Below are 17,753 nucleotides of genomic sequence, written 5' to 3'. Positions count from 1 at the left end.
GATTTCATCTGCCTCTCCCCCGCACCCCCACCCAATCCCTGACCCTACTTCCATTTTCTGTTGTTATCTATTGAGTGCTTCACACTGGGGGAGGAGGAAGGAGTTCTGATTGGGTGAAGCTGCAGGAAAGGGAGAGGTGGAGCACGGATGGAGCCTGGAGGAAGCAGTGTTCTCTGTATTCCCCTTTCAGCGCCTTGGACTAGATTTGAGCTCCTATAAGTAGGAGGGAGTGTTAGAAACATTACAAAACTTTGGGCACAAGCTAGGCTACTTTGAGGGTCTAGATCAGGAATCTGTAAACTACAATCTTTGGGCCGAGCCCACCTGTTCACCTGTTTTTGTTAATAAAGTTTAATTGGAACACAGCCACACACATTAATTTGCATATTGTCTACAGCTGCTTTCTCTATAACTGCAGACTTGAGTGGTTGTGATCAAGATCCCTTGATCTACAAAGTCGAAGTATTTACTACCTGCCTATTTGCAGGAAAAGTTTGCTGACCCCTGGTATAGATAAAAAATGTTTTCTACTTCTACTAGGGGAAGCGAGCATAGCTCTGAGGCATTTAAGTCAGAACCCTAGGCATGGGCAGTATCTTTCTCAAGACAGATCATGTCATGCTGTCCCCAGCTTGCTGGCTGGGGAACGTCCCCAGCTGAGCAGCAGTGGCTGAACAGAGTGGCTTCGGGGGGGGGGGGGGGGCTGCTGCCCCAGGCTGCGGCGCTGCCTTTGGAAATACCTGGAAGTACCAGGGGTGCGACTGTGACTGCAAAGATGAGGACACTTGAGCCACCTGGCACCAAGTGTCAGTTGCATTCTCAGTGTCTACAGTAGGAAAGGTACTTGGCGGGTGCTAAGCAAATGTTTGCTGAATATTTCTTAAATGAGAAAGGAATTGGTGGCTTGCAGTGTAGAAACTTGAATTTTATCACAGCCTCTCTGGAAGGCAATGGTCAGCAAAGAGCCTGGATGCCTGCAGCCCGGAGCTGCAGTCCTCTCTCCTCCTTGGAAAGTAAGACATCTTTTCTCAGCTGCTTTGGCAACTAATTATCAAAGATGAAGATCATGATAATAAAGACTACAGCTAACAATAAATAAATATCGTGTGCTTATCAAGTGCCAGGCACTATTCTAGGTTCTTTACATACAGCAATTCATTTTTATCCTTTTGACAAGAAATTCTATTTTAATCTCATTTTACAAATAAGAAAACAGACACAGAGAGGTTATGCAACTTGCCCAACAGCTAATAAGTAGCAGCACCAGAATTTGAAAATGGGATGATCTTTGCAGGGAGAAAAAAAAAATGGATGGCTGAGATGGTCAGATGCTGGCTCGTTCATTGCATCCAGTGGGTTTTCTCTTTCCCTTTCACTGTCACCTAAGAATTTACTCATTTATAGAACAAACCTTAAGGAATGTGCCCTGCGTCTTTTTTGTTTTGTCTCTAATTGGTCTACAGGTGGGCATATTACTCAGTCTGAGCACAAAGATGTAGGAAGCCTGCTGGGACTTCTAGAAAAAATTTCCTCCCATGAAAACCCCACTTCCAGGCAGAGTAGAAAGATGGATGTAACCGACCAAGACATTTGACGGTGCTGCGGAGCTACGACGTTCTCCCACAAGTGCCTGCCTGTGAATTTCTTATTCGTGAGATTAGTAAATTCCTATTGTTTAAACCATTTTAAGTCAGATGTTCTGCCATTCAGTCTCCATTCCATTATCCTGTTATAGGACCTTCATAGCTTTTATCACTAGCAGAAAGCATCTCATGCATTGATTAGTTTCCTTACCTGCCTGTCCCCCCAGTCCCTTTTCTAGAACATCAATGCCAGAACAGGACTCTTACCTCCGCCATTCACTGCTCTGTGCCCAGGGCCCAGACCATGTTGGGCCAAAGGGCTGGGGAATTCAGTATAAACCCAAGAGGCTCACAGTTCAGTGGGGAAACAGCCAAGCAAACAGTCAACAAATGTCATCTTAGAGGTGAAATCACAGAAGACTAAGCCTGCTCAGGGACTGTGCTTTACAAAGCCACTGTGGCTTTAGTATCCAAAACATGGAAACAACCCAAATGTCCAACAGATAAATAAAAGGTGGTATATTCATACAATGGAATATTACTCAGTAATCAAAAGGAATGAACAGCTGATGCAGGCTACAACCTTGAAAACATGATGCTAAGTGAAAGAAGCCAGGCACAGAAGGCTACATACTGTATGATCCCATTTACACGGAATATCTAGAGAAGGCAAATCCGTAGAGATGGGAAGCAGACCAGTGGTTGCCAGGGGCTGAGGGGAAAGGGAGTGACTGCTAATGACTATAGGGTTTCTTTTGGGAGTGATAAAGCGTTCTAAAATTGTGCTGAGGATTGCGCAGTTCTGTGAACATACTAAGAACTACTGAAATTGTATGCATTACCTGGGTGAATTGTATCTTACGTGAATTTTATCTCAGTAAAGCTGTTCTATTGAGAGAGAGCAAGAAAGAAGCTTAGCAAGCTACTGCTTTCAAGGAATTCCTACCAAACAAGAAACTGGGGTCTACAGAGAATGATAATTGCCTTTCATTGGGTCTTCCTGCTCCCCCATCAGGGGTAGAAATGGTGTTAGGGTGACTGATAGGTCCTGACTGGTTTGGACTTCTCTGGTTTTAGCACTAAAAATTCCATATCCTGGGAACCCCTCTCAGTCCTGGGCAAACCCAGAAGGCTGGTTATTCCAAACTAGGGAAATCAGTTACAAAGCCACCTCCCCGCCTGCAAGGACCCGGGTGACTTGACAGGACATTTTAAGAATAAAAAAATAATAATAATTCGACATTGGAGAAGTCTGTGTGACACATGGATTTGAATAGGTAAATTAATCTAGGATAGAAAATGTTCAAATAACCTATCTGCACAGATGGATCACTTTTCTTTTTTAACTGAGTTATAGTCAGTTTACAATGTTGTGTCAATTTCTGGTGTACAGCACAGTGCTTCAGTCATACATGAATATACATATATTCATTTTCATATTCATAAGGATAACTTAACCGTATACAAAAAACTAAAGAAGTGACAGTGTGGTGGGGGGGGAGGGTATAGCTCAGTGGTAGAGCACGTGCTTAGCACGCAGGAGGTCCTGGGTTCAATCCCCAGTGCCTCCATTAAAATAAATAAATAAACCTAATGACCTCCCCCCAAAATTAAAAAAAAAATTTAAATTAAAAAAGAAGTGACAACTTTGTGTTCTTTTAAATGTGTTTAAAGAGGACATTCTATTTAGGGAACCATATGGTAATGCGTATTTATGTGCTTACGTCAGAGGCAGGTTGAACGTCTGCACCCCAGTGTGTATGAAGCTATTTTAAAAACACAAGTTGCCACAGAACCAGTACTTGCCAGTCAGATGATGATGGAAATTGTTCCCAAACTGTGAGACGCACTGTGAAGTCTAGAAAGCTCGCAGAGAATGTGCCAACGTGAGAGGGAAATTTGCGAGAAAACACCCACTGTCGTGGATACCTGCTTGTCCTTGGACGTCCTGCAAACGTTGGTGAACTCAGTTGCCAAGGCAGCGTGTAAAGATTATACCTCAGGGCTCCTCAGGGGCTGCGGGTCCCCCTGCGGGGAAATGGACTTGCCTGGAGACACAGGCAATTACCACTCAGCCTCCTATTTTGTTCAAGGAGTGGGGAATAAACACACACCAGGAAAGTGTTATGCAGTTTTATAGAAAGCTAACAACAGTGTGGCCATTTCTCTAGTTCTAAAGATCTCCTCTTTCAAAGGAATCAATATGCAAAAGAAAAAGAAAAAGGCAGCCATTTCATCTGTAAATATGCTATCTACAGAAGCCTGAAGGAACTGGGGACGGAGGGGAGGCAAGAAAGGATAAAGAGTAGGACTCCTGGGAAGAATGCTTTGGAATAATATCTTTCTAGACCCCAGGTAATTATCCTGAGATTTAGAGCGGGTTTCTCCTGCCCTGTCTCTGCAAGGCGGGTGGTGAATGAGAATCCCCTGGATGATTACGCTCAACTCCCCAAGCCCCATCCCCAGATGGGTTCCAGCAGGCCCTCCTGAGGGAGAATCATCAAAATGTGTAAAGGAAATAAAAAGCCAGATAAGCTTGGATGTCGGTGTGAGAACTGTCAGAGGAAGGACTGATCGCTGGTGAGCCTTTGGCATGGGCCACAGCTGAATCAGGCGGAAGACATCTTAGGAGGCAGCACCTGGGAAGCAAAATTCGTGCAGTCACTTCTTTTATAAATACGTGTTGCGCCTCAGTTGTGCGCCAGGAAGAGTGCTGGGCGGTGGGGGCCTGGGGGGCGCAATGAGGATCAACTCCTACCCTCATGGAGATGACAGTCTGGTGGGGGAGGAAGACGGAGTCCGGCGACCACCCACCACAGGGTAAAATCGAAGCTGCGATAAACGCCAGGTAGCAGGGCACGCGGCCCTAAGAGGGGGTGTTGGGGGTTTGACTCAGGATAGAGCATTGGGGAAAGCACTTCCAGAAGGGAGTCAGGTGAGCAGAGATACAGAAGATAAATAGGTGGGAGAGAACTGGGCCAAAGAGGGCAGGGAGGGAGGAGGATAGCCCAGAAAGAGGAAATAGCAAGTGCAAAGGCCACGTGGTGGGAGGAGACATGGCGAGGAGAACACCAGTGTGGCTGGATCTCAAAGAGCAAAGCAGAGCATGGCGGAAAGAGAGGCAAACAGGTGAGATCCCAGGTGATGTGGAAGCTGCTAATCTGGGGACCACAAGGCAGGCACCAGACTGGACAGGGCTTGGTTGACCATGCTGAGAATTTTGCTTAAAAGCCATGGGAAGATATTAAGGGGTGTGTCCACAAAAATATTCAACAAACGATAAGAAGGATAGAAAAGAGTGTTATTTGAGCCAAACTGAGGCCTGGCCCGGAAGCTCGCTTCCCAAATCACTCTGAGACATCGCTCCGGAGAAGCATGGTTTCCAGCACAGCTTTATATCTTGTCAGAACAAAGAAACATTCACAAGTTAGGGGTACATTTCTTCAAGGTTTCAGAAAGAACATAATGCCATTTGCAGCAATATGGATGGACCTGGAGATTGTCATTCTAGGTGAAGTAAGCCAGAAAGAGAAAGAAAAATACCGTATGAGATCACTTATATGTAGAATCTTAAAAAAAAAGACAAACAAACTTATGGTTACGTGGGTGGGGGAAGAGGGTGGGAAGGGATAAATTGGGAGTCCGAAGTTTGTAGATACTAACAATGTATATAAAATACATAAACAACAAGTTCATACTGTAGAGCACAGGGAACCATATTCAATATCTTGTAGTAACTTATGGTGATAAAGAATATGAAAACGAATATATGCATGTTCATGTATGACTGAAGCATTATGCTGGACACCAGAAATTGACACAACATTATAAACTAACTATAATTCAATAATAATAATTTAAAAAAGAACACACCAGCACGTGCACAGTGAGGCAGTGTGGCCTTGGCACCTGGGAAGGGAGTCCTATCACCAAGGGAGGACTAGCATTTTTGTCCCAGGGAAAGGGGCATTTAGTTTTATTTTTAACGCAGACATTCTTTACTTCTGGTCAATATGCCCTTTACTTTAATAATCAAAGCAGATGTACAATGCATGCTTGATAGGCCACAAACAAGGCTATTTTAGTTAGCATAAAATTCAAGTTACCTCATATCTAAGCCAGAATGACTTCTCTAAATTTCATGTGAAATGGGTGAAATTTTCTTTTATCAGGTGCTATCAGGTGTGATCAGATTTGAATTTTGAGGCAATCACTTTGGGGCAAGAGTGGAGGTGGGAGGCCATTTAGGAAGGAGAGGATGGTAGCTTGGACCCAGAAAACAGCTTCCATGGAAAACATTGGAAGAAATATACTGGTTTGAGAGGAACTCAGGAAGAAAAACGGAACCTGACCGAGAGGGAGATGACAAGATTGGCTGCCAGGCTTCTGGCTTCACCCATTAATTATATGCTGGTACCATTCAAGCAGATAAGAACACCAAACACAGAGCAGACCTGAGGAATTTCATAGCTCTATTTTGGACACACTGAGTTTGAGATGCTTTGAGACGCAAGAGTAGAAACGTTTACAAGCGAAAGGGAATGGCCACTTGAAGGTTTTTCAACCTGTCCTGTTAATTTTTCCTAAGAGATAATGCAGTGAGAGCCCCTCTTCAAGAGAAAGGCATCCTCATAAAAGCTTTTCCCAGGCATCCCTGATACAATCATCATGCACCAGGATCCTGATTTTGAGAAAGAACGTCAGTCTTCTACACAATATGAAAATGCAGAGATGCTTGGAATAGAGGCAGATCATTGCTTCATGGAACAGATTTGGCACAACCATGCCTATTTGGAGCAATAGACAAACATCTTTTAAAATAAGATAATCTTTGTATGGAGAGCATTTACTTTAGAGAGCCACCATCTCTACAGGATGCTTGTTTTCTCCTTCTTGTGGAGGTAGTGCAGGAGCTGCTCTCTGTAGAGGAAACCAGTGGGGGCTCCAGCCTCCCCAGACCCCTCCCGGCTGCCCTGAGGGTGGAGAACCTGCCTGTACACCTGTGACTCATTCGCACCCGCCAGTACGTTCTGGCAGACCTGCTGGAGGCTCTGCGTCCCAGACACCAGTGCTTCTCAAACTGTTAAATGCATGCGATCCCCTGCAGATCTTGTTAAAATGCAGATTCTGATTCTGTCGTTCGGCCTGAGAGGCCACATTTCTAATAAGTTCCCAGATGGTATGGAAGCTGCTAGCCCGAGGACGTGTTCCAAGTTTCAGGATCCAGAGGTTAATTAACACTGTTGGTAGGATTTCTTAAGGTAAAAGTTCATCTTCCTGGGTACGTGCTTGAGTAGTTAGTGATACCCTAGTATTTGACTTTCTGACTTGATAAATGAATAGTGTGAGACATCTGGTGCCAGTGTCTTACAATTTTTTGGATAATTGTAAAAATGTATCTAAATGTATGAGTCACACTCCAAAGGCAGAGGAACAGGAGACAGCTCAAATTGTCTTGGGCAGCAGTCAGCCCAAGAAATAGCTTCAGATAAAGAAGAAATCATCTCAGGGGAAATAAGTTGTGGGTTGATAGAGGTACTTGAAGATACAAGAAAGACGTAAGTTGAATGCGATCGCTATCATTCTCGAAATAGTTGAAGCCACAGAACCTAGCAGGAGGATAAGGGTGGGAATGCGGAATCTTACTGCCAAAAATACAGTTCTTTAGTCCAACAGAGTGATTCGGAAGGGACAGTGTCTCCAGATCCAATTGCTGCAAGCTGATGATTCTGGCTTGAGATAAGTAATGCTTTTAGTATCCTGTTAGATTTTAAGTGTTCATTTCTGAGTAAGATGGAAAGGCTTGTGATAGCTAGGGAAATTGAGAACAAAGTTCTAAAAGCCTTCTTGACACATGATTTGGACTTTGGAAAGGTGTGTCGTCTGACAACGACTAAGAACGCTTTACTAAACTTTCCCTGCAATTCTATAAATCCTGGGAAATTCCTTATTTAAGAAGTTGGGATATTGTCTACATCCTCATAGCTAGTTTTTTTTTTTTTCTAGTTAATATCAGTTTCATTCTGTGAAATCACATAGTCAATAAAAAAGTTTGAAATTATTTTTATTTTCAAGAACATCTCTTCAATTTGAAGTTGACAGCCGGCACAAAATTCTAAGTAAAGGGTTTACAGGCTAAAATGGGATATGAAAATAGGCTTTCTCAATTTCTTACTTAGTGCCAAGGGAAAAACAAGGAGAAATAGTTAAGCAACATTAAACAATTTTACAATGTTGCTCATGAGTAAGGGCAACAAAAATAACTTCACAATATGCATGGGCTTAGAAAATATGTCATTTATGTGTCCTTCTTGAAAAAGGTCCAGAGATCTATTCAGTTGACTAAGAGATGAATCAAAATTAAAAACGCAACAACTGAAAAAAATCATATGAATAAGCATAGAATATGTCCACATAATTGAAAATATGATTACAAACTTAAAGCATGTGATCTTGAAAAAAATATATAAAAAATACTTTAAATGACAGTATTTGGATTTAAAATCTCAGAGGTTAACAATAACACTGGGAAGAGATGCCAGAAGGACTTTGGGTGTCAAAAATGGTTAAATTCCTCCTATTGCCCAGAAGAAAAGAATTCCTGATTCTTACCTGATATTGATAAGCCAAGAGAATTTGTTTCCGGCAGAAATGCTAAAAGAAGGTCTCCAGGTGATGGGAGGTGACACCAGACAGAAGCCTAGCTCTGCTCAAAGGAGTGAAGTAAATACTAGACAGGACAGGTGTGTGGGGAAGTGCAGACTTTATATGTATTTGTTGAAAATACTACAAACTGATATGAACATACTTAAAACTACTAAACTACACTGGAAAAAAGTTAAGATGATACATTTTATGTTTGTGTTTTTTTTTAACCAAAATTAAAAATAAAACAATAAAAAACAAGCAAATAAATAAAAGTACTAGTGATTGCTTAAAGCAGAAATAATAACAATGAATTATAGCGTTATAGTGTATGGAGGATAAATACATGACCAGTGCATAAGGGGCAGGAGACTGGGTTAAAGGAATTCCACTGCTGTAAACAGAGACAGGAATGCTAATGATTACCAGTTTAATTCAGCATCCTACTAGAAGTCTTGCACAGCACAGTAGATAAGAAAAATAAATAAAATGTACAAGGAAAGGAAAAAGATGAAACTATTATTTCAAGAAGATGATGATAATATATATAGAAAATGAAAAATAATCTACAAATAAATTAGTAGAATTAATACAAGAGTTTAGCAAAATTTCTGGATACAAAATCAATATAAAAATTAAATCCGTATCTAACCAGCAGCCGTTATAAAGTGAAACTTAAAACAGACTTCATTCACAATGGCGTTAAAAATGTGAAGTCCCTAGGAATAAATCCAGCAAAATATGTACAAGACATTGATGGAGAAAATTATAAAATTTTACTTAAAGACATTAAAGAAGACCTAAATAAATGGAGAAATATACCACTTCATGGATTGGAGTACTCAACATTGTAAAGATGTCATTTTTCTCCAAATTGATTTATGGGCTCAGTAAAATCCCAATTAAAATCCCAATAGGTTTTTGTTGGAACTTGACAGGCCAGCTCTAAAATTTATATGACAGAGCCAAGGGCCAAGAGTAGCTACTTTTGAAGAAGAAAAATAAAGTAGGAGGACTTGCTCTGAAAGATATAATACTTATTATAAAGCTATAGTAATTAAGACAGGGTGGTATTAGGACAAGAATTGACAAATAGATCAATGAAACAGAGTAGAGAAACCACAAAGAGACGCACACCCTTATGGACATTTGATATATGAGAGAGATGACATGCCAGGTCAACAGCAAAAAAGATAGACTTTTCAATAAATAGCAATGACACAGCTGGTTGTCCATAGAGGAGAAAATGGAATTAGAACTTCTACTGACAATGCAGTACACAGAAATTAATTCAGGTGGATTAAAAAAACTATATATGAAGAAGATATATATACATATCTATCTTTAAAGATTTAGAAGGTAATATAGAAGAGTATCTTCCTGACCTTGTGGGGAGAGAAGGGTTTCTTAAACCAGATACAAAAACCACTCATGGTAAATGGAAGATCTGTAAATTTGAGTATATTACTGTTCAACCAAGGGCGCATTAAAAGAGTAAAGAGACAAGTCACAGTGGGAAGAGACACTAACCACAATACATAAAAATGAGAAAGGACTAGGATCCAGAATTTATAAAGAACTTCTGTGCATCAAAATGAAAATAAAGAACAATATAGAAGATTTGAGCAGATCTTTTATAAGGAAGGAAATCCAGATGACCAATACACCTACAAAAAAGTGTTTAATCTCATCAGCAAAATGCAAATTAAACCACAGTGAGGTACCATTACACAGTCATCAAAGGACAAAAATAACACATGACCAGCACCAAGGACCCTGATCAACGGATATTCTCTAGGGAGGGAGCATATAAACTGGTGCATCATTCCAAAAACCAGATTGGCATTCACTAGTGGAGTTGAGTTTGGGCACACCCCATACCCAGCAACTGCACTCCCAGGGACATATGTAGAGGAAATCTGGTGCAAACACATGAATGTTCTCAGCATCATTGTTTGAAGTAGCCCCCCAACTAGAAACAATCTTAATGTCCAGCAGCATCAAATAAATAAATAGTCGAGTGAAAGAAGCAAGTCGTAAAGAAGACCTCCGTTTATATAAACTTCAAAATAGGCAAGAGTAAGCAATATTATTTAGTGGCACCCCAATGAGTGGTAAACTGTAAATAACAATGAGATTATCACTTTAGACGCTGGGACAGTGGTTGCCTCTGGAGGGAAAGGGTGGGGTTGCGCTCAGGCAGGAGGCGATCTTGTCCGTGTTCTGTTTCTTACCCTGGGGGTGGTCACCTGGTGTTCGTTTTGTATTACTCTTTACATCATGTGTAAATGTTTTAGGAACGTTTCTCTATGTGTGATCTATCTCACAATTTCAGAAAACATCCTGCATGTCTGGATGCAGAGTCACTTTTGAAACAAGCACAAATTTAGAGATCGAGAGGACTTGATCATATAAGTTTCCCCAAGTTTCCTCTGTGAAGCAGGCCCCAGCGAGTCTTTTTTTTTTTCACTCAGTTTTATCCAATGGGGTTGAATAACTCAAGGGCACTAAAGGATAAATGACTATCTCAACAAAAATAGGGCAAGGATGGTGGGGAGCATTACAGAAACTGCCACTCAAGTTTCCCTCCAAGCTTCTCTTTCCAATCCTGGAAGAAGTCCTTCTGTGCTTCAGACATCAAGGCTTACTTTCGATCAGAAGCCAGGGATGCTCCAGAGATGACTCAGACCCCAGTCGGCAGTGATCTCTCCCTTCACACTCCATGGCTTCTGCTTATAGACAAGAAAGACATGGACGCCCAGGTATGTTGCAGCAATTAGGAGCCTGCTCCCATCACCTCGGCCTGCTGCAGTGGGGGGCGGCGGCCCACTTATGCTGCAGAGAAGCACATCTACTGAGACTCTTCCCAGTTCTTTGCTCAAACCAGACCCGAGGCCAGGTGTGAGCCCTCAGGTCAGATTCCAAGGCAAAGCCAAATGAAGCAACTCCTGCAGGCAAAGGAACCCGCAATTTGGGAGCCTTTCATGTGCTTGGTAATTAATAAGGAATAAACAAAATTACAAGCAAAATGATAACTCATCAAATTGGATGTGATCCCACAGGGCCTGCTTGAGATTTTAATGAATATATATGGTGAGTCCAGGGATGACTAATCTGAGCCTTAATTGCAGGGATGTGGGGAGCTTTTTCTTAAAGTTCATAACCTCTTGGCTTCCCTCTGGATGAGAGTCATGCCTGCAGGTGGGGAAGAAAGGAGGCTGTTCCCGGGATCATGAGAGTGTCAGTGCGCATGCGCAGAGAGCTACGTGTGGTTCTGACAGTGTTATGGAAAGGACAGGCCAGCCAAGAAACAAGCACCACTCAGACGGTTGGAGTACTCAGATTTATTATGCCAGCGGGCTCAGAGGGGCTTCTGCTCCGAAGCTCTGAGCACCTCCAAGACATGTGCATGAGGTTTTATAGTGTTAATTACAAGCTTGGGGTATTTGGCCAGTAGGCATGGAACAGCTTTAGCAGCATCATTATCACAAAAGTAGAGGCAGGGAGGCAGCAAACCAACATTTCAAGGCCAGATATGTCTCTTTGAAAATCCAACTGGCTAGCAAAAATAACATGAGCAGGGAATCAGCAAACCAACACCTGTTACACATAGATTCACGAGTTAGCTTGTTAGCCGAGCCTGTCGTTTCCTTCTCACCAGGGCATCCTTCCGCCCAAGCTTTGTGCTGAAAACCTATGGCCACACGATACTGAACTAGTTATCTAGTTATCTGGTAATCTACATCCCAAGTCTCCAGATTTTAAACTGGCCTCTGAATCCGTTGCTCAAATTGCAGAAATTCTTGAGAAGGATGCCAAGGAGGGAAAGAGGAAGGCGAGAGTGGTGAGCTGCTTGGCTACAGGAAGGAAGGGAGAAAAAAGATATTGGAGGTGGGGTGGGGGAGGGCTACTCGGAAAAGAACGAGGTTCCCCAGCCTCAGCCAACTCCAGAATCTCGCCACATGGTGTCCAGCCCCAACCTACTCTCATAGCAAGGTTTGTAAACTGCAGGGAGATGGCATTCAGGGCCTTTGGCAGAGCCAGGGACCAGCCGCTTTGCTGTGGCAGGGGGCCAGCCTGCAGGAGATCAGCTTGTGCCTGGCAGATGCAATGGTGATCAAAGTTCAGGGGGGCTGGAAATCAGGGTGGAGCTCCCACGACCCCACCTGGCAAAATCTGAGTCTCCAAGTGGCTTCTGTGCTCTTTGGGTTACTTTGCTTTTTTTCCTTTCCTCCTTGTTGTGATGTTCCTTTGTCATACGCTTACTTAAAGTATTTACTGAGATCTAGTTAGGGCTATCTTCTCTGTTCCACTGATTTTTTTCTTGTTTCCTACTAATTCCTGCAATGTCATAATATACAGATTTAGGACACCTGTCCTGTCACTAATAATGCTATACAAATATAAGCATAGTGTGTTTCATTCTTGTGTCGCTCTGTTTATTATATATGTAAAAAGCAAATCATTTCATGTTCTGTATAAAAGCTATTCAGACTAAGACTGGATCTTGTAATTCTGTTCCTCTTTTATTGTTTACTTTTTGAAAAAGCACGAGGTCAGGAGATGAAAAGAGAATGCTTGTGAAACTGGAAAAAGAAAAAGTAAAGGCAGAACGTGGGCTTTTTGAAAAACTGAGGGTGGTTGTAATAACCTCACAGAAATCAGCTTCTGTAAAGGAAACTGTCTCAGAAGTTAAAAAGCTGCGATTGTCAGTCTTCAATCTCTTGCCAGAAAGCTTTTGAAAGGAAGAGTCAGTGTGGTGCTGGTGAATTCATCCATTCAATTCTGTTTTCTTTTTCCCCCTCCCTATTTCCATTCCCATCCACCCCATAGGCAACCATTCTAAGGTGTTTAAGGCATACTTTTTATGTGTATTTCTATAAAATATGTACTGTTGTTCCATATGTATGTGTTTTTATTTACATCATTTCCACTATGCTTTGAAGGCCCATTCACATGGCTGTGTACACATGTGGTCCATTACTTCTGACCACTGCATTCTCCATGACTTGCAACCCCCTCATTTATTATCTACTCCCCCACTGATGGACACCCAAAGTGCCTTTAAGTCCCCAGCACAACATTCTCTGGATACCTATGTCGCCTCTGTACAGACCCTTGTGAGAATTTTTGCGGGGTACATCCCCAGGAGTAGACATGCTGAGTGACCAGATATCTACATACTTAATTCTACTAAGAACCACCTGATCGCCCCCAACAAGGCTGCACCCCCACCCACAGTGCACGGGGGTTCCTGTACCACCACACACACGCGCACCTGCAACCCCTACCACAATTCTTGGAATGATCTGCTTTACCAATTTTTTCCAGTCTAATGAGAATAAATGAAGTTGTATACTTTTTATTTTTTAATTTTTTTTATTTGACAAAAGTGTTACTCACTTTATTTAAAAAGTCCACTGAAATTTTTTAAAAACATCAAATTTCCTTAATTCTCTTAAAGTAAACACAGATTTCTAAAGTAGATTTGCATACACTGTACTTTTTACATTTTGCCTTTCTCTGATGAACTTGAGCACATCTGAAATATGCAAAGATGAATGATATAGAAAACCCCAAATCGCAGTGGCTTAACAAAAGAAATGGTTGTTTTTTGTTCACATCACAGACCGGTGTGGCAGGGGGTCAGGGAGAGGTACCGCTCCGGATGGTCAGACTTCTATTGTGTAGTTTGCCATGTCCCAGGGCCTCAGCATCCTCCACTGGGTTCTCTGCATCCAGCCAGCAGGGGAGGGAAGAGAGCCCTCAGAGAATGGCATGGGAGGTTTGCAGTGATGCATTCACATTCCTCGGGCAAGAACTCAGCCACACGGCCCGAGAAATGCGGTCCAGCTGTGTGCCAGAGACGTGGCAGCTGGTGAAGAGTTCATCTCTGCCACAAGGTGCTTGTGACTTTCAGGGTTTCCTCTTCTATAAATTTCCTGATCACAACCCTGTCTCTTTTTTCTCTGGACGTCTTCCTGCTGTCATTGTTGATTTGTATATTCTAGAAGGTACCGATTCCCTGTTGGTTTTATCATTGCAGATACTTCTGCCAATCGGTCTGTCCGATCCCTTTGACTCCGGGGTCTTTCGTCAGGCAGGAGTCTAATTTTCATGTAACCTAGTTAACCAATGTGTCGCCTCATGGTTTTTATTTTTGAAATCGTGTTGGTTATGTTTGCCATCTACCCTCTGGATTCCTCTTGGAAGCACTCTGTTACTGCTTCCCTTGTCAATTGCCCCATCAGTCTTCAATTTGCAGGGGAGTCACCTGTTCAGGACAGGGAAGTAGAAGGTGCCCAGAGGGAAAGGCTCACCCAGAGACTACTTTCCCAGCCTTCAAGTCTCCCTTCCAGCATCCAGCTTCCCCCAATCCTGTAGGCTCTGGCCTAGAAAAACTCAGTTCTGCAAAGCTCCTACGGAAATGCACAAAGCTGTTCAGGAAGCCTGTTCAACTGGCAGGAGAGATAGCCAAGAGCCAGGTCACAGAGCCTGAGCCCGTTAAGATGGTGGCAGCGTTAAAGCAGGTTAGGTTGGAACTTTCTCAGACACACTGAACTTCTTTTAACCTCCCTCCCTTGTTTCTTGACGCCACTCTCTTGCTTATTCTTTTCCCTTGCCCGAAAAGCCCTCCTTACCTTTTGCTCAATTAAAGCCTCTTATCCTTAAGGCTCAACTTGGGCGTTATTTCCAGGAAGCCTGCTCTGACCTCGCCCCGCCACGTCCCGCCCCCACATCTAGGTTAACACACTTCTGAGCCTTGCACAACCCTCACTGAACTTACCACGCTCCATTGCAGTGGCCTTTCGCCTACCTGATGGTGAACTTTGGGAAGAACTGACATCTGCTTCCCCTTTGTATTCCGATCACTGGGGCAGGAGCTAACACGTGCACTATGACAGGCGTTGGGTGGACCCGATGGGCTTACTGGGCCCTGTCCGGTGTGCCTGGCCCTTCTGCCCCAGCCCCATGGACCTTGGGGAGGTGTTCACTACAGCAGAAGAGCTCCCTGCCAGGGGTCAGCTGGGGTGCCTCTCCCTTGGTCTGGTCGTCCAGGCTACTTAGGGGCCAGTCTCTAGCCGGGCCCCGGAGCAGGCAGATCTGGGTTAGCTTACTGAGCTCTGTTGTGGAGGGAGCTGGGGACTGGCCATTTTATATACAGTTAAGTGAAGGTCAGTGAAAATCAGGGTGCTCTGTGCTGGCAGTGGCCTCCTCTTCCTGATTCCCACAGTCAGAGGTCAGAAGGGACCGGAGAGCAGCTCTCAGACAATCAGCGGGCCTGGACGGGCAAGACTGAGGGAAGGATCCTCCCGCCCCGTTGGCCCTGCAGCCTGGCAAGCTCAAGGCTTGGCTGCCCCCTTGTGTCCGCAGAGTGAAGGACAAGGGAAACTTAGTCTAAAGCAGGGCTGGGACTGGTCCCCAGGGGGCCATCCAGCTGCCCTCCCGCTTCCTCCTCCCGAAAGGCACCCACACACAGGGACTCACATTCCACCTGCGCCACCCAGCCCGCTCGCTGCTGGCTTTGCCCTGGAGCTCTGAGTGCCTGGGACCCTTCTCTGGAAGCCAAAAGGGAAGGGCTTGAACCTTTTACAGGGGGCTTCTCTGTGGGAGGCCCGCAGACAGGATGCCCAGCAGGCAGGCAGGAGGGCAGGTCCTGTCAACCTGTCGGTTCTGCACCCAGAGGCTTCTCCACTCCAGGGTGGAGAGAGCTCCGTCAGAAAGAGAGGGGCTTCTGGGCTTGGCTCGCCTGCTCTCACACCGCTGGCTGGGGTGGGGGTGGGGGTGGGGGTGCACCCAGTTAGGTCTGCGCATCCCAGGCACCTCCTCCCACCCGCTCTGCCCCAGTTGCTCTCCACGGTATCACCCTGTTTGTCTCCTTCTCGGGACCTCTCACAGGCTTGCTTTGCTCTGCCGTTTCATTGTCTGCCCTCCCTTCCCTCCCAAGGAGAGCGAGGGCAGGGCCTTACTGGACTCGCTCACTGCATCCCCAGAACGCACAGCAGGCCCGGCACGTGCTTCCCAATCAAGGCTCCCCAAAGGTGCCCGATGTCCACCCGGGGCTCCCACCTCGGCCAGGCTGTCATTTCCACCAGAAATGCCTTCAGCATCCCAACCCACCTCCACCTCACTGTCTGCCTGGCAACCTGGTATTTGCTGTTAGTTCAAGGCTCACTTTAAACATTACCTCTTTGCCATGCCTCCCTTATCTCTCCCAAATTAGGCATTTCCTTCTGGGTGTCCTCACCTCCCCTAACGGCTATCGGAACTGTTTGTGAGCCCAGCAAGGGCAAGAATTGTGTCATATTTGTTCCCAAATTCTCAGTGCCTGGCAGATGGCAGATGCTAAATAAATATTTATTGACGAACTCTGATTACCCCTGGAGAGGCTCACAGAGCCCAGTGCCCTGAGCCGCCTTCCTGGCCTTGCCGCTTCCCTCTGCTCTCACATAGGGAGCCCACCCTCTAGGCAACGGAAGCTTCACATCGCTCACCCGGCATCTTCCAAAGGCCATGTTTTTTTTAACAGTATGGTTTCCTCCCGTGGGAATGTCTTTCCAACCATCTTCTTCCATTATGACTCATCTTGGCTGCCACTTCCTCCATGAAGCCTTCCTTGGTTCCCCGAGCAGGAATTAATCCCCCCTCTTCTGTTCTTCCCATCATCCTCCCTCTTCCCAACTAATTCTGCACCGTCCAGAGCCCCAGCCTGGCTCAGTGGGTGCTTAAGAGATGCGTGCTGTCTGTTAGCTCAGCGAATTGTAAACCATCTCTGGTCACTAGCTACATCTTGCACAGAGTGGTATCTCCCTATCTCCCATGAAGCCAAGCACTCAAATGGCCACTTACAGGAGGCAGACAAGGTGTACATGGTAACCTGAGAGTCATGTCAAGGAGCCAATAGCCCCCAGTGTGAAAACACAGATAACTAACACCAGTGTTGCCGGTGACTAAGTTCTTGTCTCGTCACAGAAAGAATTCATAGATGAAACACGGAGATCAAGAAAATAAAGTGAGGATTTATTAAGGGATGGACAGCACACTCTCAGGCGGAGCACAGGCAGGCTCAGGTGAGCGGCCGCCCTGAGTTTCTCTGGCAAGTGGGTTACATAGGGTGTAAAAATGAATGAGCAGAATATTCATTGGGGAGGGAAGGGTTTGGGGTCATATTCTCCGATCTCCATCCCAGCTCCACCTTCCAGAGAGGAAGAGGGATTTTTGTCCCTATTTAGTCTGGATCGGAAGTGTCATGGCATCAATGCATGATGGGTATTTCTAAACTGCAAGGCTAATTTTATTGGAATGAAGACATAATGAGCAAAAGGTTACTTACATTCAGACACTGGAGATTCCTGCCTCTTCTCACTTTTCTTTGTTGGCCTCCAGGCCACCTGTCACCCCAAAATGTGTGATTTCATATCAGACCTGAGGTTCCTACTTTTCTCTGTCTGCCCGAGGACCCCCGTTGTTCACATGATGTATGGTCTCCTGCCATTGGCCCAGGCCCCTCCTTTTATGACCAAT

Source organism: Camelus bactrianus, chromosome 33, assembly GCF_048773025.1.
Source record: "Camelus bactrianus isolate YW-2024 breed Bactrian camel chromosome 33, ASM4877302v1, whole genome shotgun sequence".
Taxonomy (NCBI): domain Eukaryota; kingdom Metazoa; phylum Chordata; class Mammalia; order Artiodactyla; family Camelidae; genus Camelus; species Camelus bactrianus.
The sequence above is the reverse complement of the archived record's forward strand: the minus strand, read 5'-3'. Positions refer to the sequence as shown.